This window comes from Grammomys surdaster, unplaced genomic scaffold (genome assembly GCF_004785775.1).
Source record: "Grammomys surdaster isolate TR1022 unplaced genomic scaffold, NIH_TR_1.0 168, whole genome shotgun sequence".
NCBI classification, from domain to species: Eukaryota; Metazoa; Chordata; class Mammalia; order Rodentia; family Muridae; genus Grammomys; species Grammomys surdaster.
The window spans coordinates 4,105,366-4,130,297 of record NW_021604616.1 but is presented as its reverse complement, the minus strand read 5'-3'; positions in this window follow the sequence as shown (position 1 = coordinate 4,130,297).

The window sequence follows — 24,932 nt, the reverse complement described above, 5'->3', positions numbered from 1 at the left end:
TCTCTCTCTCTCTCTCTCTCTCTCTCTCTCTCTCTCTCTCTCTCTCTCTCTCACACACACACACACACACACACACACACACACACACACACACAAACCTGTTGAGAAAGTACCTCCTGAGTAAAAATCTGAAAGAAAAGGATTGAAAGAGTAGAGGCAGTGGCGATCACAGGTCTACTTAATAGAAAAAAGAATGACTTTGGATTTCATTACTTTCTAGTGTATTCAATTTTCTTTCCCCTTTTCTTTTGTGATATATATGGAATAGCTAGGAATAAATGAAGTAAAAGCCTGTTATAGATGATGATTTTTCAGAAAGATTTGTAGTCATGCCTCCAATTACTTTCATGGTGACTATGTTTTTCAATTAAACTCTGAAAGCCCCATCGCTGTGTGAGTTCATTGTTTTAGACCTTATTCTACCCCAGCAACTGTGAAGTTATCATTCGCAGTGTGTTATTAGTCAAGAATACTCTTGATGTAAATAGTTACAGTCACATTATATGAGCATTTGTATTCCTGATGGCATGGATTCAAAAATAATTTAATATATATTCATTCCTTACAACATTATTTTCAGAATAAAACTGTCTAGACTAAAGCCAAGTTTCTGAGAATCCTTAGCCCACTGCTTCAGACAAGAGGACTGGAGTCCTCACACGTGGTATACATTTATAGAGTGGCCATCTTGTAAAATATATTTAAATAACTTTAATTTAATAATTTAATAATTTATAGTTTATGGGCAATTGGCAAACAGTGCAACAGACCTTGCTTGCTTCCTGTTTAAAACCTAGCAAGGTGCATGAGCCACAACTGAAACCCAACAGAAAGATAGTATTACAAATTAAAAGTCATCCAACACTGAGATATTATTATAGATTAAACATTATTCCAAATATTACATCTGTCCCAGGATTTTCATCCTTCTTCTTGTTTGTTTGCTTGCTTGTTTGTTGTTAGTTGCTGAGATCTTCTTTTACATAGTCCTCATTAAGGGCATCATTGTACGTCCCTAGACCATCTGAGCCCTCAGATTTCTTTATCAGGTTTTGTATAGATGGCTTTGGCAGTTTGAGGAAGACTGATCTGGCATTTTGTAGAATACTTTTCAAGGATTTTCTTCTTGTTAGACTAGGCTTACAACTTGTGCTAGTTTGAATTAAAATAGCCCCTCTAGAAAGTATATACTATTAGGGGTGTGACATTCTTGGAAGGGATGTGTCACAGGAACAGGCTATGAGGTTTCAGATGCCCGAATCCATGCCCAGTGTTTCTCTCTCTTCCTACTGCCTGCTGATCTAGATGTAAAACTCTCAGTTGTCTCTCCAGCACCATGTCTACCTGCATGCGGCCATGCTTCCCTCCATGATGATAATCGACTGAACCTCTGAACCAGTAGGCCAGCCTCAAATAAATGTTTTTCTTTATAAGAGTTACCATGGTCATAGCATCTATTTACAGCAATAAAACCCTAAGAGAGCTGTAGGAAGAAAGACCATAGAGGTGAAGTGCTCTGCTCTTCCTTATACTGAGTCCCATCAACATGGCTTACATGATGATGGTATTAAAGTTAATGGTCTGACTGCTTCCAGGTGGACAATGTTTGCATGTGGCCTCCAAGGTTCTGTGAACTAACTGGAAGCTTTGTCTGCTGGATGCTGGCAAAAAAAAAAAAAAAAGACCTGGGATCTTCTAATGTGATCCTGCAAAGGAAATCCGGGCATGCTGTTCTCAAGGGTTTGATGAAGCTGGTTGTATGGTATCTTTGCAAGAAAAAAATGGTTGTAAAGGGAGCAAGGGTGGGCTGATGCAGCTCTCTGGCTTCTCATGTCTTCATATTGTATTTTCTGATGAGCATGTTTTGACCGTTGTGATACCAACTATCACTAAACCTTCACCAAAGCTGAAGAGAATCCAGTACACACTCTTGGCTCTCTAGAACTTATGAGGTAATAAACCTCTTTTATTTAGAACATTCCTAGCCTGTGTGTGTGTATGTGTGTGTGTGTGTGTGTTTTGGAAAGTAGGGGAGATACATGTCACAGTCCAGGTACTGAGGTCAGAGGACAACTTCAGGTATCAGTCTCCTTTTGCCAGCAAGCCTATGAGCTTTCATGGATTCTCTTGTCCTAACCTCAAATTTCACCATGAGAACAGTGGGATTCCAGACTGATTCCTGTGCTTGGTTGATGTTTGGCTTCTATGGATTTCAACTCAAGTTCTCATACTTAAGTCAAAAGTGCTTTACACATTGATCCATCACCCACGTCCCTCAAATTTTTTATTTTAGATTATATATATATATATATACACACACACACACATATGTATGTATGTATATGGTCTATGATCCACTTGTGTGCTTGTGTGTCTGGAGCCCACTGAGGCTGGAAAAGGGTGATGAAGCCCCTGGTACTGGAGTTACAGACAGTTGTGAGCCACCATGTGGGCACTGGGAATTTAACCAAGGATCTCTAGAAAAGCAGCCAGTTCTCTTCAGCACTGAACCAGGATATGGCTCCAAGCCCCTCCAATATTTTTAACAGCAGTGTGAAGTGGATTAGTTCACCTGGTCAGGTATTAATTTTCGGGTTCTTCCACAGCCACCTCTTTTCCACATCATCTCAGGAAAAGCAGTCACCAGCCATCAATACATAAATAATTTGCAGAGTTCCAGCATGGGAAAGTTATGTCATCTACTACTCAATTATTCAATCGTGTGTTTCTATTAGCATAGAAGTATGGATATTTATTTGATATTTTGTGATAGACTCAATACTATGTTTAATTTTTACAGCTCATATTGCTTCAGTTTTGATTGTTACATATAGACATATCTACAAATATTCATATATATACATATGTATCATATATTATAATCCACTATAATTCTACTCTGATAACTTCAGCTTTAATACAATATTTTATGTTCATCCTAAATTTCTGATTTTGCTTATTTTACATCTGTGGCCATTTGAATGTATTTGTCCCCCATAGGCAGATAGGGAGTGGTATTCTTAGGAGGTGTGGCCTTATTAGAGGAAGTGTGTTACTGTGGAGTTGAGGGCTTTGAGTTCTTATGTATGCTCAAGCTATGCCGAGCAAGACTGTCACTGTGCTGCCTGTGGATCAAGATGTAGAACTCTTGGCTCCTCTAGCACCATATCTACATGTACACTGCCATGCTTCCTGCCCTGACAATGATAAGACTAAACCTCTGAAACTCTAAGCTAGCTCCAGTTAAGTGTTTTCCTTTTTAAGTGTTAACTGTGGTCATGGTGCCTCTTCACTGTAATAAACTCCTAACAAAGACAATGGCCTTCCCCAGTTGTTGGAAGCCCGGCTCCTACCCTACATCATTCAACTACTTGTTTATTCAACTATATTTCCATATTCGGAATGTTAAGCCGTACATAATCACTTTTGTCATAAACTATATTAGAAATAAGAGAACAATGCTTATTAGATTTCCTTTTGTCTTTGCCTCTTCAATTTTTATTCATTTTTCTACATTAATGTAAATATTTCCCTCCCCTCCTAGAACAGGGTCACACACTTCTAACAAATGGGCTGGTTTTTGTCACAATGTTAATTCCATCCTGAGTTACCTTTAGACATCATCCCATTTACAAGGTATGAATCGCTTAACAGTGAGATTCTTAATTAAGTTTTCTATAATACAGAAGGGATGCATGAGTTTTAAATTACAAATTAATCTGGGTATGGTACTTGTAATCTCAGCACTTGGAAGGAGGATCAGGAGTTCAAGGTCAGCATCTTCTACACTGCAAATTTAAAGCCAACCTGTGGCCCATAGCACCCTCTCTTAAAAACAAAAATGTATTCTAAGTTAATAAGTATGGCCTGCTATGAAAAATATTAAAATTCTCATTACCGTATGAACATATGGAGCAATCAGACCTAAAAAGAATATTTATATAACAAATCTACTTAGACGAAAAGATGGAAAGACTGTAAGAGCTAACAGTTGTGACAATTCCAAAAAATAGCACTTTCCAGATGCAATGGGGCTGGTGCACACATGAACTGACATAGACTGTAATAGCATGTACAGACCCGCACAAAATTACAGCATGGGAAAGTAGAGGTAGGCTACTGGACACTGGACATAAAACACAAGTATGAAGAAGAGAGAAGCACATGATTCTCCAGGGAAAGGAGTCATTTGCCGAGGGTAGAGTATCTCCTAGATTCATTCATCAAAATGATTATCACCCCCCTCTAACAGTCAAGCAACACTGTGGAAGACGAGGCAGAAGAAAACAAAGGAGCAGAGGATGGGAAAGAGCTTTGAGAAATGCTGTCCTTTGGATATAACACAGCTTTGCTACCCAAGAACTCAGAGTAGCCATGGCAACCTGCATAAGACCTGCTCACCACTGGGCCCACTGACATTGCATCAGGGATGGGTGAGAAGTTCATGAAGCCCCGCCCCTTCATAGGCAGTTAGTGATCGAAGAGGCAAGGAGAATCAGATTCTCTGGTGGTCTCACCACAAGTAAGTTACTTTTGTTGAAGTAAATAACTCCCAACTCATGTAAACAGTTCTTAAATGCATTAGACAGACTCACAAAATAATAAGACCATGGAAGAAAGAAGCAAATTTATTGGGAATAAGAAGGGCATTCAACAGAAGGAAAATAACAGAGCAGAGGAATATGGTCAAAGTCTATTATATGTATATTAGAAGTTTTAAAATAATAAATACAAATGTTTTGTTAGAAAAAAAGGACAATGTTCTTTGCTAACATGTGCATCTATTATCCTAGCACTTGGGAAGCAGGAGGATTGCTCTAAGCTGAAGACTGGTCTGCTCTGTGTACAAACTTCCAGTAGATAGGGCTATCTAATGATACCAGGTCTTAAGAAAATGAAAGAAACAAGAACTATTAAACTTTTGCCTCTATGAAGACTTTCATAGTCTCCAAGCTGTCAAACTTCCTCTTAGAAGTCCCATGATCCAAATACATTTCATTATGTGAATTTTGCATACTTTCTCCTCTATTTCTGGAACACATTCTCCTTATGGGGGAGGATCTGTGTCCAATTCAATGGCATATGTTCCATGTCTCATAACACTATGCTAAAATATTTTTTAAAACAACTGAATAATATTCACCTATTTCTTGTATTTAGTGCAATCTTCTTAAACAGAGCCAGGCTGAGTTCAGCTTCACTCTGTGTTTTCCACTTTGATGAAAGAGAAAATTATGATCAAGAGAGGCCACAGGCCAAGGCTGGGAGATCTGTCTCCTGGAGAGAGTTCTCAAAGGAAAGAAGATTGTAAGTTTTAGTTTCAAATCCTAGGCAGTGTTTAATCTGCATTTGGGGTAAATACTGACCATAAAAATAAGACTGGTGTTTTTCTGTGCTTTTAGATTTTATAGCTTATACTTTCATGGTCAATTCTGTGTTCTACATACCAGCATTGTAAATGGCTATCAAGAACTATCTGCTTTCATCTATTTAACCTGGAGAAATCATTGCTTTTAGAACCCTTCATGAAGGACAAGAAGCAATGATAGAGATCAAGACTTACATGGCTACCCAAAGATATCTATGTAAAGACCCTAAGGAAAACTTCTCGTCACTTTCTGTGGTGATTCCCTCATTTCAGCTAACAGAAGAAGGAAGAGAAATTCCAAATGCACCCATGCTGGTTTGAATAGGTATGGCAACCATAGACCCATGTGTTTGAATACTTGTCCCATAGTGAATGACACTATTAGGAGGTGTGGCTTTGTTGGAGTAGATGTAGCCTTTTTGGAGTAGGTGTGGTCTTGTTGAAGGAAGTGTGTCTCTGTGGGGTTGGACTTCGAGGCCCCATATGATCAACCAGTGTGGCATACTGTCTCACCTTGCTGCCTGTGGATCAGGATGTAGAACCCTCAATTCCTCCTCCAACACCATCTCTGCATGCTGCCATGCCTCCCATCATGATAATAATGGACTAAACCTCTGAAACCATAAGCCAACCCCAATTAAATGTTTTCCTTTGTAAGAGTTGCCTTGGTCACAGTGTCTCTTGATGGCAATAACACCCTATCTAAGACAGCATCCAAACACTAGCCCCTGTTATGTTCTGCATTTTCTATGTTCTCAGCTTTTCATAATAGATAAACTACATATGCTTTTATGAAGGTCTATTTTGTTGAAAGAAAATAATATAGACAAAACCTCAGCTATAATACTTTATTAGTGTTTCTTTATGAGTTGAAGATGGATCTAAGGAGCTAATGTTTGTTAATAAAGAAACTAGCAATCTTGAAATTTCATTTAGCAGCTCTTTACGGTGAAACTTCTTAGCCTATCATTAGAAAGTTTGCTTCAGGAAGATCATATCTTACCATTTTTAAGCCTTTGTTGAGGTATTAAAAGGGTATAATACAACTCCCCTTTAGGAACAAACAACTGAAAACAAAGTGAAGATGACCTTACAGTAACATTTTGTTATCTTGTTGTACAGGTAGGCTAAAGAGCATACCATTGACCATGAACTAAAATTCAGGCTTTGAAACCACTACCTCCAAAGTCTAGAAGTTGGAATGAACAGCCAAAAGAGCTGACGTGCCAGGTTAAAGTCTAAGAAAGATGCACAGCCTCTACCACACGTCAGACCTTCAAGACTTGGACCACAATAGGTAAAGTGCTCTGCTGGACCTGTGAAGATAGGGGAAGAAGGAGAGTAAGACTCTGTACTGAACCTTATGTAAATCTTCCAGAGGGGAAACATCTCAAGGAAGGAAAACATATGACAGAAAAGTGGGCAAACGTCTTTCCAATATCTAAAGGGCAAAAATACCTAATTTCTAATGGGTGGAAAAATGTATGAGAACAAGAACTTTAAACAATGTGGGGCATGATGAGGTACAGTGATAAAGTGATGAACTTTAAACAATGTGGGGCATGATGAGGTACAGTGATGTGGCAACATCACCACAATACTTGCTAATAAAGGAAATTTATTACAATTGAACATGTATAATAAAGTTACCCAGTCTTTATCACTGTGCCCCAGTTCTTATTCACATCACAGGAAGATGTTGCCCTTGGCAAGAAGAACATGATTAACGGTGCCTTTCTATTACAGTCTCCATTCAGATGGTTAACACAGAGTTGAAACCTAGCTCAAGAGGGAATCACATGACCAAGGCTAGAACCACATCCTGTCCCCTGGAAATGATGGGCATAGAATGAAAAAGAGAGACAAAGAAATCAAGTCGGTGGCATGCATTCAATTAGTGTCTTGTAATGCTCAGACAAGATAGTGAATTACCTCTTCCTGTGGATTTATACTCTAAAACTGATGCTTCCACATTTGAGTAAAAGCGAGCCAACTCCTCAATGTCTATAACATAAATTTTTCTTCTGTTTAAGCCAGCGTCAGTTTCAGTTGCTTACAGCCAATGGCATCAATTGATACATTACCAGACAATCATTTCAGATGGCCTTCAGTCGCAGCACCAGATAGAAGCCATTAAGTTGATGGGCAGGTTGGAACATCTAAACTCAAGTCTGTGGGTAAGAAGCTAATTCTGCTACCAAGATGAGAATTAAGAATTGTACTCCACAGAAACATTTATGCTGAAATCTACATTTCAGCAATTTCCTTTGCATACAAAGTCTAGGGAATGGAAATGGACAAAAGGAAGCAAAGAATTTAGCCCACAGGAGAAACTGATATATTGCTTAACCTCAAAAATAACCACAAAGCTCACAAACTACTGAACAAGCAAGCCACAAGTCTGTGGTCAGCAGGTCAAAGAGAAGAGATAGAGTCAATCGTCTCATACTCTTATGAGTAAGTGGTACTATTCCATGTAGTAGGAGGTCCAGGTGCCAAATATTGCATCAATTAAAAATCCTTGTGTCACAAACAGCCCATGCCGAAACATTCTACTAAACAGTAAATTGCACTCAATGAATCAGTATTAAATGAGGTAGAAGAATATTACATGAAGTCCATCTTAGTACCATTTTCCTGCCCTCTCTGTTCCTGCCCAGACACAGTAATACGACTGGAATTAAAGTTGACCTTGAAGTCATGTAGTCCCAGCTCTGCCTATCACTAGGTAGACCCCAAGCAATCAATGGATATTCTCTGACCCTCAGTTTTATCATCTTTTGAGAAAGGCATTATATGGGACATGTGACTCTCATTGAATGTTGCAGAGTTTAAGCAGATAAGGTACCCAAAATGATATATATGGTGTCCTCATACCAGGGAAATCTCTTGGTGATTTCAAATCTCTTGGTGACTCCAAATCACCATCATTTTTCAAAAACAGTTCTGCAGCCCTGGTTCCATCTCTAAACACAACACTTAATTTCTGAGGATATTCAAAGCAGGATAATAATATCACAAAAAACAAACATCCAATGTTTTTGTGGAGGAGTCAGTGACATTCATCCATGCCCTAATCAAGTGTCAAAGTCTGATTTACACAAGAGAATGGCCAATATTTCTGGGCAACTGTCAACCTCCCCTTTCTTAACTTATGCAAATGCCACACAGCAGCTGCTGAGCTAACCTGTAGCATTTACCAAAACCAACCCGCCAAAAAACAAATTTTTCTCTTCCTGGCATGCTGAATAAGAGATATGCATGAATTAAACATTTCCTGAGACACTTTACTGAAGTCTCAGGTAACAGGCTGTGTTTGGAGATTTCGTTGGCATACTTCAAGAGTATATGAGACAGCAGGAGACACTTGGGGAGTAATCTTGGTTTTTTTTTTTTTTCCCCTTTCTTATCTATCACTCCCTCTGTTACTTTAACACTGTAATTTATTTTTAAAGAGGCATCATTGCAAAATTTAAAATAAATGTTTACACCCTGATAAGCACTATTAAAAGAAAGGATACTGAATTCATTTAAATGCATTTGCAGAAGATTGATTTTCCCAAGGGAGTATACATATCCTATGTCTTTAATTATTCTTGAAGTTTTGCCTATCAACTGACAATTTCATACAGAATGGAAGCCAAACAGCCTGGCTCTCCTGACAGCAAAGAGTTATAATAACATCAGAACGAAACCAGGATTGTCACTTAGCTTATCTATTCTAGTGTCTTGAGTTACTCAGCCTCAGGAATGTAATATAACCACATGCTGGTGAACATGGTTGCTCAGAATATATTAAAGCAAAAGGTGAATTCAATGTCAATTTTCTCCAGCTTTTAAAGAGTGGAATATTTGTTTTTCAGTAGCTGTTATGATGGGTTCTGCAGAAGTAGAATTAACAACAACAATTATATTTTTCCATGGGATCACTGTATCACCTGTAACTTTATTAGAGATGTTCTCTCTGCAGGAAGAAGACTGCTTTCTGTATGTTGGGATGATCAATCTTTGTACTAAGAAAGAGCCAAGCAGTTTAAACATTCTGCTCTCCTTTCTGCTTTAGCCTGTGCTTGCACATGTCACTGTGGAAATAGGCTGTGATGAGTCTCATCTATGGGGACACATAGGGAAGGCCTTGCTTCACAATGCTCTCATGGCTGCCTCTCAGAGTTTTTTCCCAACCCCTGATCTCTCCAACAAGTATTGTCCAACTCTGCTGGTAGATTACTGGCCCCACACCTCCCTTCTTTCTTTGCACAAGTCCCCTTTGGGGACAGTGGTTTCTTTCTTAACACTTACCATGGTTCAGGTCTTCCAGAACCCGGTTTTACCAAAAACATACTGTGTGAGAGTTATTATAATTGCTTATTTTGGTTTTGTACTGCTGAAGTATAAACTTAAAGTGCCAAATCTTATGTTAGACATATTTACCAACATAGTAATTACCAGTTGCTTTTATTCCTTGGTGGCACAAAGGCTCTCGTTCCAGAGGAGGCTAGCCTTGGCTTTCCAATAGTGCCACATTTTTATCTTTATATGGCAAAGGCACAAGCTTTCTGAGCTAATTAAAAATATGTAAAATCAAATTGATCATTATGCTTTCTCCTTTCTCCTTCAAGAAATAAAACAGAAAAACCTTGACTTTGAATTTCTGTGGGTTTATGATGATCTCAAAACCCATCAAATGTAGTAGACATCAGGCTTGGCAAATTGTGAAGTCCAGTGATACAGGCAAGCAGTCTTATTTCTTCCTTTCATTTTTTCTTTTTTTTAAATTTTTTATTGGATATTTTATTTATTTACAATACAGATGTCATCCCCTTTCCCCATTTCCCCTCCCTATAATCTCCTATCCTATACCCCCTCTTCCTTTATGCTTTTATACCATTTTGATAACATTCATGTATTAAGATCAGTTCTAGGTTTAGGGTCTAGCAATACAATAGATGCAAATAGTCAAGGAACAAGCAATACAATAAACACAAATAGTCAAAGAAAAAGTAAGGCATTAAACCCAATTATGTGAACATTCCTGTGATCACTGTTTCTAAAGGCTTATCAGGATGACGAAAGTATCTGAGCCTACTTCCCTGTCCTATCCCAAGGTCATTTTCATGTCTGAATCCTACTTCCTTGTTCTAGCCTAAAATTTAGATTCCTACCTGAAATTACTTCTTTGTTCTAGCTTAAGATTTAGATTCCTGCTTGAGATTACTTCTTTGTTGTAGCCTAAGATTTAGATTCCTACCTGAAATTACTTTGTTCTAGCCTAATGTCAGATTCCTGCCTGACACCTACTTCCTTGTCCTTGGACAATGTCATATTCCTGCCAAGCAGCCCATTTCCTTATCCTTGGCTCTTGTCAGCTTCTTGCCAAGTAGTCCCAAAGGCTCTCCACCTCTCCCCCTTTTTCATTTCATTAATAAGACTGAGTCTGTCTTAGGTCGTTCTGACAACAAAGCCTTCCTTACCTGTCATGGAATATGCATTATCCAAAGCAATGCACTTCTGTCTTAGGTTGGTAAGGCTCTGTGCAGAATCTTACCTGCCCTTGGCTTGCCAGCTGTGGCATTGTTTGTGTGGCTATCTTCTTTTGGATTTGTTGGAAGAAGATTACTTTCTTGTTCTTTCTAGGGTATAATTTCTCTCCTTGTATTGGGGCTTTCCTTCTATTACCTTTTGTAGTGTTGGGTTTGTGGAAAGATATTATGTAAACTTGGTTTTGTCATGGAATATCTTGGTTTCTCCATCTATGGTAATTGAGAGTTTTGCTGGGTATAGTAGCCTGGGCTGGCATTTGTGTTCTCTTAGGGTCTGTATAATGTCTGTCCAGGATCTTCTGGCTTTTGTAGTATCTGATGAGAAGTCTGGTGTAATTCTGATAGGTCTGCCTTTATATGTTACTTGGCCTTTTCCCCTTACTGCTTTTAATATTTTTTCTTTATTTTGTGCATTTGGTGTTTTGATTATTATGTAACAGGAGTTTTTTTTTTTCCTAGTCTTTTTGGCATTCTGTAGGCTTCTTGTATACTGTTTACGGGCTTCTTGTTCTTTAGGTTAGGGAAGTTTTTTTTTATATATATATAATTTTGTTGAAGATATTTATTGGCCCTTTAAGTTGGGAATCTTCACTCTCCTCTATACCTATTATCCTTAGGTTTGGTCTTCTCATTGTGTCCTGGATTTCTTGGATGTTTTGGGTTAAAAACTTTTTTTCACTTTGCATTTTCTTTGACAGTTGTGTCAATGTTTTCTATGGTATCTTCTGCACCTGAGATTTTCTCTTCTATCTCTTGCATTTTGTTGGTGATGCTTGCATCTATGACTCCTGATTTCTTTCCTAGGTTTTCTATCTCCAAGGTAGTCTCACTTTGTGATTTCTTTATTGTTTCTACTTCCATTTTTTATGTCCTGGATGGATTTGTTCAATTCCTTAACCTGTTTGGTTGTATTCTCTTGTAATTCTTTAAGGGATTTTTGTGTTTCCTCTTTAAGGGCTTCTACCTGTTTACCTGTGTTCTCCTCAATTTCTTTGAGAGTATTATTTATGTCCTTCTTAAAGTCCTCTATCGTCATCATTAGAAGTGATTTTTAAATCTGAATCTTGCTTTCCTGATGATATGGGGAATTCAGGACTTTCTATTGTGGAAGAACTAGGTTCTGATGATGCCAAGTACCCTGGGTTGCTGATGCTTATGTTCTTCTGCTTGCCTTTTGCCATCTGGATTTCCTTAGTGCTACCTGTGCTGTCTCTGACTGGAGCCTGTCTTTCCTATTATCTTGGTTGTGTCAGAACAATTTGGGGTGGGTGTTGCTGCTAGGGTTAGAGCTGTGGCCCAGGATCTGCTCAGTACTCAGGTGCAAACTGGAAGGAACCAGTGTCCTGGGCCAGGAGTGAATTCCTGGGTCGACTGGGTCCTGTTTATTCCCTGTTTGGGGTGGGTGCTGTTGTCAACTTACCTAAGATACTGCTGGGGTTAGAGATCCTGGGAGCCTCACCTCCTTTGGTTTTCGTGAGACTGGGTGCAGAGCTGTCTGCCAGGATCTGCTCAGTGCTTAGGCGGAGACTGGAAGCCTTCCTTTCTTAATGATCACCTTTGATCTCTGAACAGCTAGTTGGGAAGTCCATCTCTGAGGCCAACCTGTAGTGAGAAAGATCACAGTAACTTGAAAGAGAGAGAAGTAGAGAAGTGCCAAGACAGTATCAGAAGAGCAACATGCGGGTCTGGGCTGCTCCAACTGTGTGATTGTGACTGTATAGAATCATGAGCCAGAAATACACCGGCACATCCTCTCTAAATCCAACAAATGCACATGCACACAGGAACTGAAACCAGGAGAGAGAGAGCAAACATCAACTTTGATTCACATGTGTATATGAAGCAATAGATTCTTCACATTGGATATGGCACTACAATTGGAGCCTAGTAGTAAATGCTAACACCGGAGGACACTGGTCCATGGGCAAGGAGGATGCTGGAAGAACCTATGGAAATGTGTAAGGAACGAATCAAAGGCTTGAAGAAGAAAAATAAAGGAGAATGGTCTGTAGTGAAACTTGCAGGAAAGAAAAACATCCCTAGAAAGTTAAGGACTGGAGACTCCTCCACGTGATGTCATTAGAGGTAAAGTCTGAAGGTGAGATGAGAATGTGGGACATGTCAATTGTAACTAATGAATATTATTTACTTAAAGCAATCTTCAGGAAATGTCAAGAAAGCCATTTTGTTTCTTTTAGCGGCCCACAGTAAAATTAGGAAAAAGAGAAAAGCTAAGATGAAAGGATTAATAGTACTGGCTAGTTTTATGTCAACCTGACACAAGCTGGAGTTGTCTCAGAGGAGGGAGTCTCAAATTGAGAATCTGCCTCCATATGATCTGAGTTGGTCTAGTAACTCTATGTATTTAAATGCTAAGTACTGGCCCTGAAGATCTGGTTACCAGCTGAATGAGAAGATCTTCATTATGTACCCTTGTTCCCCAAGTTAATAGGTCAATAAAAGGCTAAAGCCTATATTTGGGCAGAAGATACAGGTAGGCAGATTTTCATTTACCTAGCTGGGGGCTCCAGGTAGCAGAGAGAAAGAACAAGAGGAGACCAAAGGAAGAGGCAGCCAGCATGAAAGGAGATGGACCATGAGCACATGGCCAGGAGAAACATCAAGTAACAGGGGACATATGACTGGGATGTAAGTTAAAATACCTTCAAAATCTGCCCAATCTGGGCTTACAGCTTGTAAATAAAATACTTGGATTGTATGTCTTTTATATAGGTTAGCAAGAATTTATAATTCTTTTTACAGTGATTAATGTGGGACGGCCCAGTGGTCCTGGGTCCTATAAGAAAGCAAGCTGAGCAAGCCATGGAAAGCAAGCCAGTAAGCAGCATCCCTCTACAACCTCTGCATCAGTGCCTCCTCCAGGTTCCTGCTGGATTTGAATTTCTACCTTGGCTTCCCTCAGAAGACTGTGATTTAGGATGTGTAAGGCAAACAAAGACTTTTCTCCTCAAGTTGTTTTTGTTCTAGTGTTTCATCACAGCAATAGTAACCCTAGCTAGGACAAACATCAACAAAAAGTCAAGTTTTGAATGGAATTTAAATAACTTGTCAAAATGAAATTAATTAAAAAAAAAAAAGTCTTTCAGATCAAGAAACTTCCAAAGAAAGGAAATGCCCAGGCTAATGAGCAAACCCCAAATATGACTGTGAGATTATCAGAAGGAAGTTTTCAGACAAAAGAGGCAGGGTGGAAAGTCAGAGATGCATGTGGCTGTGAGACAGAAAAGGAGGCATCGCTGAAGCCTCTCACCAACTGAGAAGCACGAATCCCACAATTGACATTTGCTGTAACGTTAGCTACATAGAGAATATTACATTAGGATAAAAAATATACATACAAATATCTTACATTAAAATTGCAATGGGCCAGGTTTAAGGCCTGAATGTGTATGTCCTTAGGTAGGGACTCTTTCTGGGAATCTCAAAGGAGGTAGTGACCTTTTGTTTACAGTAAAGACTGTCAAGTTGCTGAATCCCTGAGATCTACCTTATTGATTGTAATCCTGTCAGAAGCCCTGAGGGAAACACTCATCACCTCATTTGGATTCCTTATCCTTTTGAAGACAACAATCCACAAACAGCTGAAATGGCACTTACAGGTTTTATAAGGACAATGGCTGGAACCTTTTTCTTGAGCAACCCATATTCATACCTTGGAATATATCTTGTTTTCTTCCACAGCCTCTTCTTGCTCTTAATGCCCATGATTTAAACTCCATATTAAACTATATCTGGGGACAGTAAGATGGCTCAACATGTTGGCTGTAGACCTCCTGGTATAATCCCTGGGACCCACATGGTAGAAGAAAGATAATTCTACAAGCATTCCTCTGACCTCCACAGGAATGCTTTGATTGATAATGTATACACCCACACATGCACACACAAACACACATATACACTTCCACACCCTCACTCACATACTCACATACACATTGCCCACCACCCCATACACTCAAATAATTTCACACACACACACACACGTGCTCACACACACTCACTCAAATACAACACACTCTGTCCACCTCCCCCACACTCACATACACACTCACACACACATGTGTTGCCCACCACCACACATATTCTCTCTCTCTCTCTCTCTCTTTCTCTCTCTCTCTCTTTCTCTCTCTCTCTCTTTCATGTGCACGCACGTGCGTGCGCACACACACACACACATATTCACACATACACTCACACAAATCCCAATTTGGCTTCAGGATGGCTCACCCTGGGTTTTCAAAGTCATTATAAAAGGGACCCTAAGACTTTAAGGGAACCCCTTAGCCTGCTGTAGGTGACAGCATGAATCTCTATCATCCTGTCATGCTCCCCCAACTTCCATAGGGTCATATGTTGTCCAGATTGGCCTCTAACTTGCTATGTAGCTGAAGATAACCTTGAACTTCTGATCGTCCTCCTTCTACCTTCTGAGTGTTGAGTCCTGATGCTTGAGCATCCTCCAGTATACTAAGTATCCTCCAATGACTAAAGAGATTCTCAAGAGAGCCTTTCAACTAAATACAGGTCCATTGTAGCTAAGGGCATTGTCTCAGCAATTTCACTGCTACTTCCCAGGGAGAAAATGGTCTATCCTAATAATTCTACTGGGTACATTGTTATCTGATGAGGAAGATTATAAGTCTATGCATGGAAAGACTAGAAAATGTTTCCTGAATTGTTTCAGAGAAAGGAAATTCAAAATTAAAAGAAGTTCTTGGATTCTTGAACTTCTAAGTGCAGAAACTCACAACCATAACATAAATGACTCTTACTGAAATAGAAAAGATGGTTCCAACAGTAGAAAGAACACAGGTAGAGGAGCTAAGTAGGGCACACTAGACAATTTCCAGGAGATAGGAAGAAAAGTTCAGCAAAGCCCCGTGCCTGGCAAAATTCTAGAACTGCTCCAGATGCTCCAGAGCAGTGCCATTATGTGTTTACTTGTCATTCAATGTCAGCCAGATCTCATGTTGACCATATCCTCTTGATATCATGTCATGCAAACCACACTCCATGTCTGTAGTCACACACACATACACACACACACACACACACGCACACACACAGACTCACTCCAGATCTCACAAGCCCAGGCATAAAAAGAGAGACACATAAATTAGAACTCTACAAAAATCATTTCCTGGTATGCTTCAAAATTATCAAGGTCATACAAAACAAAGCAAGCATAAGAAATTGCTACAGATCAGAGGAAGCTAAGGAGTCATAAGTAGCAAAAATGGTAAAATAACCTACCACACCACCCTGGAAAAGAAAGAAGACATTTTAGAAGCAAATAGGGGATGTGTGGCAAAATGCAAAGTCCTGTTAACAATGCCATGTCACTACCCGATAGTTATGACTAGTGAGCAGGCAGACCTCAATGACCTGCAAAGTCAGGTGTGAGGTATACAGCAATCTTATCTACTATCTGTTGGGATTCAGACCCAGGACGAGGAGCTGAGCTGCATATTTTACATACAAAGTGGACCTGACCTCCAGGTTCTCCCAGCATTCCTCAGTCCCTGCCTGTTACAGGGAATACCCTGCCCTCTGCCCTGAACTTTCCAGTTAAGAGGCCTGGCTTCTCCTCCCCCAGGAGCTCTAAGAGGCCTGGCTTCTCCTCCCCCAGGAGCTCTAAGAGGCCTGGCTTCTCCTCCCCCAGGAGCTCTTCCCTATATAAAGCAGATCTCTCTCTCTCTCTCTCTCTCTCTCTCTCTCTCTCTCTCTCTCTCTCTCTCTCTCTCTCTCTCTGCATGAGGGCTTTCTTTTGTTCTCTTCTCCTCCCCTCTGTCTTCTTACCCATGGTGACTTCCCTGGCCTCCTTCCTCAGGACCAGTGAACCTGCTCCAGAGCTGCTTCCAAATAAATCTGCTTTTATATACTTTAGTCCAGCTTGAAGTGACTCATTTCACCAGTGGAGAACAGCTTACCACTATCTTTGCATGTTTTATGTGAACCTAAAACTATTCTAACATAATTGTTTAAAGAAAAAAATTCTATAGCATTTCCTTTAAATATGTGCATCCTGGTGGAAGTAAATATGAGCTTAGGCCAGGAAACTAGACAGAAACCCCTGAGATTTAAAAGGAGAAGCTATAAGTGTGAAGAGTAGAAGAACAATAGAGCAAAACTGAACAGTGAATTTAAGGGAGTCAAAAGGCAGACCAGGGGTGTGGTGTGGCGAGAGCAAGAAAATCAAGTAATTTAAAAAAAAAAATCCAGTATGGCAACTGTCTTAGTTAGGGTTTTACTGCTGTGAACAGATACCGTGACCAAGGCAACTCTTATAAGGACAACACTTAGTTGGGGCTGGCATATAGATTCAGAGGTTCAGTCCATTATCATCAAGGTAGGAGCAGAACAGACTCCAGGCAGGCATGGTACAGGAGAAGATGAAACTTCTCGATTTTGATGAGAAAATACCTAAGAGAAGACTAGCTTCCAGGAAGGTAGGACAAGAGTCTTAAAGTCCACACCTACAGTGACACACTTTAGTCAACAAAGCCCCACCTACTCCAATAATGCCACGCTTCCAAATAGTGCCACTCCCTGGGCCAAGTATATTCAAATAATCACAGAAACCTATGATTCATAAGCTAAATTTTAAAGTAAAACATTGTTTTCTCTATTTATTTATTTATTTATTTATTTATTTATTTATTTTCTTATAATCCACATTTTATTCCCTCCACTCAGTCGTCTACCCTCTGGCTGTTTCACATCCCTTACCTCCTCCCAACCCCACTGTCTCCATGAGGATATCCCCACACCCCATACCCCACCCTCCACCCAACCTGACCTTTAAACTAAGGCCTAAGGCCTCCAGTCTCTTGAGGGCTAGGTGTACCATCTCTGATTAAATATGTGTTGGGGGGCCTCATATCAGCTGATGTATGCTGCCTGGGGTGTCCAGGTTAATTGAGACTGCTGGTCCTCCTACAGGGTTGTTCTCCTCCTCAGCTTCTTCCAGTGTTTCCCTAATTCAACCACAGGGATCAGCAGGTTCTGTCCATTGGTTGGGTGCAAATATCTGCATCTGACTCTTTCAGCTGCTTGTTGGGTCTTGAGTATGGTTATGATAGGTCCCTTTTTGTGAGTCTTCCTTCTGGAGGTGGGCTTTATAAGTTCCTTCTCCCTACTGTTGGGCATTTCATCTAAGGTCCCTCCCTTTGAGTCCTGAGAGTCTCTCACCGCTCAGGTCTCTGGTTCATTTTGGAGGTCCTCCCAACCTCCTACCTTCTTAGGTTGCCTGTTTCCATTCTTTCGGCTGACCCTCAGGGCTTCAGTCCTTTTTCCTCACCCAATACTAGATCAGATTTCCTTCTCTCCCCCCCCCCCCAACCATCTCCTTTCCCTCTCAGACCCCTCCTTCCTCACTTACGATTGCTTTCTTCTCTCTCCCAAGTGGGACTGAGGCATCATCACTTGGGCCCTTCAGTTTGTGGACTGTACCGTGCTGTATCTTGGGTATTCTGTCCTTTTTTTTTCTTTCTAATATCCACTTATTAGTGAGAATATACCATGCATGTCCTTTTGGATCTGCGTTACCTCACTCAGGATGATGTTTTCTAGTTCCATCCATTTGCCTGCAAAACTCAGGATATCCTAGTTCTTAATAGATGAGTAGTATTCTGTTGTGTAAATGAATCACATTTTCTGAGCCAGAAGCTGGAAACAATCCAGATGTCCCAGGATAGAAAACATTGTTTTCTTAATAATGCAAAAAAAAAGAGAGTCAAGAAGATAGATGAGATAGGAGAAGCCATTTGTCACACAAGTATCAGCGCTGGAGTTCAGATCCCCAGCACCTGTGTAAATGCTGAGTGGGCACAGTAGTCACCTCTAATTCCAGTGACACTCAGAAAGCAGAGCCCAGGATCCCTGGAGCAAGTAGCCATCTAGAATAATAGAGATGGGTAGCTGGGGATGAAATGAGAGACCCTGCCTCAGTGAATAGGGTGGAAAATGATCAAGAAACCCAAACTCAGCATAGGCCTCTAAATGCATGTTCCACACATGTGCATGTTTACCTGTCCACACAGGTACATATACCAGGTGCATACACACACTTACATACAATACATAGAACACATACAATACAGATACAGCAAAATAAAGAAATTATGAAGAAAGAGAAGTCTTAGCTATATTATATAGTTTCTCTACCTGAAACGAGAGATATTTACAAAATGGCACTCGGTCTGGCTTGTTCCCCAGGCAGCACCATGGTCCCACTGTTCTTGCTCAGACCATGGCTCTGGCTAGCTAGAAGCGCTGGCCCTGGCACCCACAAGATGCCATCATTGTGGCTGGCTCTGCCAATCCACCACACTGCCCCCACAAAGCTTGGCTTTGTGTGGCTATCTGACATGCTCACAGTATCCAGTAGAATGAAGACTCTTAAAACTTAAAGATTATCTATTTTTTATATATTTGAAAATGCTCAAATAACAAGATGCCTACACAATTAGAATTGTTACCAAATATCTAATCTTTAGATACAAATTATTAGCCAGGACTGCTTTCGACCCATCCATCTTCCTCCATGGTTGCTAGCTCTTTCCTCTCCTCTTCCTTTTTCTCCCAACTCCTCACTCTGCCTACCTCTTCGACTGCCCAGTCACAAAGCTCCACTGCAAATATAATGTAGCAGGAAAATATCCTGCTACAATACCAACCACATTCTTGATTTACTATGCTGTACAAAGCACTGTGCTATTAGATTCCCCTTAATCTATTTTTCTCATTCTCCCTGCCAGAGCTCAGCAGTGATAAATGAGAGTAGAGGGCTTCAAGGGGGCAAGGGTGGCAAAGAAAGGGAAAGCACCCTTCAGAAGTACCACTGTCTAGGAATTCAGATTCTAACATTGCCATTATAGAGGAGCCACAATTGCTGATAATTGGAAAGAACCATTTGGTTTGCACAGCTGAAGAAAAATCTCAAATTATTGTGTGTTACATTATGGAAAAATATTTAAGAATACAAATATTAGAGTTTGGAGAAACTGAGGGGTAGTAATAGGGTGTTTAGGAAATTAAAGGGTGAAAAACAAAGCTAACTGGGAAACTTGAAAGAAGCATTTAAGATTTATCATGGAAGGAGATAAAGGACATAAAAATTAAATGTCACAATAGTCAAGGCTACCTGTGCTACCTGTGGCCTTCACAGACTCATCCCTGTTTGTTGAGTTTGGTGCTTTTGTTATCTGCAGGGTGATGAACTGATGACTCCATCTGACCCTTATTTGTTGGTTATGAATTTTTTGTTTGTTTTTATTTTTATTTTTATTTTATGTGTTCCTGCATAGGAGCCACAGAAGGCCAAATCACTGTTAGATGTCTTGTGCAACCTTTCTGAACCTTCTGATGAGAAATGTCTTCCATAAGCTCAGATATTTAAATACTTGGTCACCAGCTGGTAGCACTGTCTAGGTAGATTGAAGACGTCTGGCCTTGGTGGAGGAAGTATGTCGCTTGGAGTGGGTTTTGAAAGTTAAAAGCCTTCTGCTACCTTCAGTTCATGGTTGCAAAGCATAACAGCAAGTATCGTCATGGTAGCAAGAGCAAGAAATGGAACCCTCAGACTTTCAAACTCAGATAAAAAGCAGAGAAGGTGAACTTGAAGGCATGAGGGCTCTGCTTCTTGCTCCTGCTATCTCATCTTTCAAGATGGATGAACCAGGTAAGTGTGGTCTTCTAAAAGGTATCTTTTGGTCAGCAACAACAACAACAACAAAAAAAAACAACAACAAAAAACAACTAATGCTGGTGCTTCCTGAAAGTCCATAAGTCCAGTTAATTCAACCAAGCTCATCTCTACATGAATGAGAGAGAGAGAGAGAGAGAGAGAGAGAGAGAGAGAGAGAGGAAGAGAAGAGAAGAGAAGAGAAGAGAAGAGAAGAGAAGAGAAGAGAAGAGAAGAGAAGAGAAGAGAAGAGAAGAGAAGAGAAGAGAAGAGAAGAGAAGAGAAGAAACTGGGCAACCATTTATCTAAGGAGAATCAAAACAGAGACACAATGAGGCCAGAAACAGAAAAGTAGAAGACAAGTGCTAAAGCAAAGCCTGAAGTGACCCCTTACAGAACAGGAAGACTAGAGTTTTGTTACTGAATGCTCATGAAGAAACACCCCTTACCAGACCACAAATGAAAACTTTGTTTCCAGAGGGAATGTCTGCTGTGTTGGAGAAGTCTGGCAGCAAACAGCAGGAATAGTAGGGGGAGAAAGCCGAGAGTGCATATTCAAACTCAAGCACAAGAAGATCTATCTGTTTGAAGCAGTATCTCTTCCTAAGTTTGAAGATTCCAGCTATACCATTCTCCCAGCCATTTAATGGAGCTGATATGGGGAGATATTTGTGGTCTAGACTTGTGAATACTCTAGAAATGAAAGGGGTTCTAGAGAGAAACTTTGCACTTTATCTCCTCTTCAGAGATCCTGTGCCTCATTTCATAAATTAAAAACTTGGCATGATACAGTTAATTGTAATTTCTTCCTTGGCCTATGTAAAGTTCAATCTGAAACAATTTCAGAGCATTTCATTTTAATGACTGAAATGTGTATTCAATTCCTATAAAAATCCAGAGCTCCATTCCAAATGCACTTGACATTCTCCAGCACATCATTTAAATTTCTCTTAGTAATTTCCTGCCTTCTGTGAGACAGTGATATTATACTGCCTCAGGGCATTTTGCATATTTTGTGGATTTTAACTTTGCAAGTCCTGGTGGTTTTTTTTCACTCTTTCATTATGCCCTGTTCTCAGCCCATAGTTCCTTTCCTTCTTTTCTCTCTCTAGGAAACAATGGAAAACCTTAAGCAATTTGCATGCTTTTATGTTTCTGTGACATGGGACTGAGTGAGAGTTTGAGACAAAAGTAATGAAGAAGCTTTCAGGAGTGGGAAAAGTATTCTAGTCACGCAGGTGAAGGACAGTGTCATAGACTTGGTCTGCTGACAAGTGAAGTCCTGAAAATAGGTGGAAGCTAAGAACGAGAATCATGTTCACATAAAATACATACATTTGTAAAACCACTGTAGGATCTGAAATCTGTCACATAAAAGATTAGGAAAGAAATCACTCCAAATCTTTTAGCTTTCCAAACATAAACTCTGTTGAAAGGAGCAGAAATACTTGAGTAGAAAAAGAGAGAATAGAATAATATTACCCAAATCACTGCTGGGAGCCATTCTGTGTAGTGATCTCAATAGCGAGGAGCTGCTCCATTCAGCAGTGTAAAAAACGAGGACTCTTCATGTCTACTTTTAAAAATGAAAAGTAAATATTTTGCTTATAAATTATTATATTTAACATAAATACGAAACATCTTCCTAGATATTTCAATAATGATATTGACAGGAAGTATTTTTTTTGAGTTTTTAATTTTTCTTCTTTTCTCTTATATCTGTATTTTGGGGCCTCCATAATTTTATTTACTGTGTTTCTAGCCAATAATTACCAGAAAAATAACAATCATAGTGGTTGATACATAAACACATTTCACACTGAGAGTTGAGGGTCTATCTCTAGTCCTTGGGAAGCCAGGTGAGTTTTGACAGTTCTCTGAATTATTAAGAAAATCTGAATTATTATCTTTTTATTGTGCTAGGTTTTAAAAAACAAGAATTTCTACTTTTTTTTTCTTTAAATGATTGTTCTTGGAGAAGGAAGCTGGCATAGTACAAAAAAAATCTAAGAACTCTAAGTTTAACACATATGAAACCCAAAGTAGTTACTTGCAAAAGCCAACCATCCGTGGTGACAGACCCATGGGTTAAAAAGCTTAATTCTCAGCCACAGGTCATCTATCTCTAACACATAAACAACTGTTTTGCCAGTTTTCATCCAATGCAATGAAATATGACACCAAGGAATTTGACTTAAAGGAGATAGGTTTGTTTTGATCTGTGGTTTCCCATGTTTCAGGCCATAATTGACTTGCTTCATGCTCTTTGGCCTGTGGAAGGGTAGAAGAATCAGAGCAAATGGTGGAATGAAGGTGCTCACCTAATGGTAGCCAGAAACAAGATAAAGAGAGATGGTGGGGAGAGGAAGCTCTGGAGACAAGATATAGCCTTCAAAGTTACACCCGCTCAGCCCATCCAACGTGCCCACTTCCTAATGGTCCAACCAGATGTGAATTCATCAGTGGAGTTAGAGCCCTTGTGTCCAATCTCTGCTCAAAAGTCTATCACAGAGCAAAAAAGCCTTCAACACATGAACCCTGGGCAGACTTCTTTAGACTCATACATTGGCAACGACCAAGTGTACCAATACTCATAACACATACACACACACACACACACATATGTGCACACATACCACATGTACATGCACATGCACAAAAAGTTGAGGGTAGACTGTTACATAATAATATGCAGAATAACTAGAGAGATGCTTGAAAGACACATAGTAAAAGAAAACAAGTCATCCCAGAAACAAAAAGAAGAAAACATCTGGGTGGTTCTTTGTTCTTGAGACAGGGTTGTTTTCAAGTCTCTCATGGAGCTGGAGCAAAAAGAATTCTCTGTCACTTGAAGTTTAGAGGGATCTTTAACCAATGTTAGGAGAAATATTAAAAACATCAATTAAGTCTAGGAAATGCAAACAAGCCATTATTTCAGTCAGATTTTAATCAACATGTGGCTGATGCTAAACTTTGTTCCCTTTCTAATCTGTCATTGACCCTTCACAAATAATAAACTTTAATTTAAATATGAGTTAACATTTTATTATGACTGTACATTTTAGGAAGTAAAAAATTGAAAAATAAAAATTATGTATTCTTTATCTGAAAGTCACATTTATTTGGGTATCTTATTTTATCTGGGAGGCTTATATCATTTCAGCCATAATACTTAAGAGGTGTGTGTGTGTGTGTGTGTGTGTGTGTGTGTGTGTGTGTAGTGCTGGAGACTGAATCTCATGGCTTCAGACACTCTAGGCAAGGCAAGAACTGTGTTATATCCTCAGGCCTACTTAAAAAAACAAAAAGGCAAAATAACAACAACAAAAATCGCACTTACAAATTGGGTAACACAACTTTTAACACTTCTTTGTTGTTGTTGCTGTTAGCAAAATTAGTAGCGATAGGGATCCCATTTTTATAAGATATCTTCCACCTCTAGGATTACATATCAAAGTGGTCCTTTAGGAAAGATAATTTTGTGATCATACTTGTATCCTCGAACAATATACAAGATGCCCCTTGCCGCGTACACACCTGAAATGCCTATAGAAATAAAACAAGAGTTAAGTGCTATTAGAAGCTCTCAAGATGGGGAATCTGTATAGAGAGACAATGTAATCTGTGTAGTGTGACAATGTTTATTTAGCAAGTTGTAAGAGAGTTGGAAGCTGTTAAAATGCAAGAAGCTCATGTAGCTGGCTGGTAAGGTAGAAGCTAGCTGTCCAACTTTCAACAGTCTGAAAGAACTTCATCCACTTATTTAAGCCTTAATGAAATATGTTGACCATTTTCTTTCTCAAGTTGAGGTCCTAGATAGATACAACACACTAATAGTGGCATATGTGAAATGAGAAATAATATAAAACAAAATTCAATTTAAAGTTACTTTACAACAGAAAAAAAGTATCTCATCACCAGCAAAATTACTGTCACCACCATGGTGGGTTTTTGTGTACACAATGCCATCTTTAGAAGGCCATTTAGAGAGAAAATTAAAAACCAAGGACATTGTTGGAGAAGGGGGAAAGAAGTTCTGGGTGGAGTTTAAGTCACGTGGAAGGGTGACTTCTGAAATACAATTATCACAAGAGTCAGAAAGAATAGATTAGTGTCCAGGAAAAGGAAGACAATTAGTAACCTGTGAGCTAGAAATGCTGGACAGATGGCTAGCATTAGGAAACCTCAGTAACAGCCATTCTAAGATGTAGGCTGATGCAATCAAGCCTCTGTGAAGTTGACCACTGACTTTGTCATAGGCAGATTCCTCTGTATTCTATAACCTTATAAGGTTTTTAAAAAAATCATCTTTGTGCTT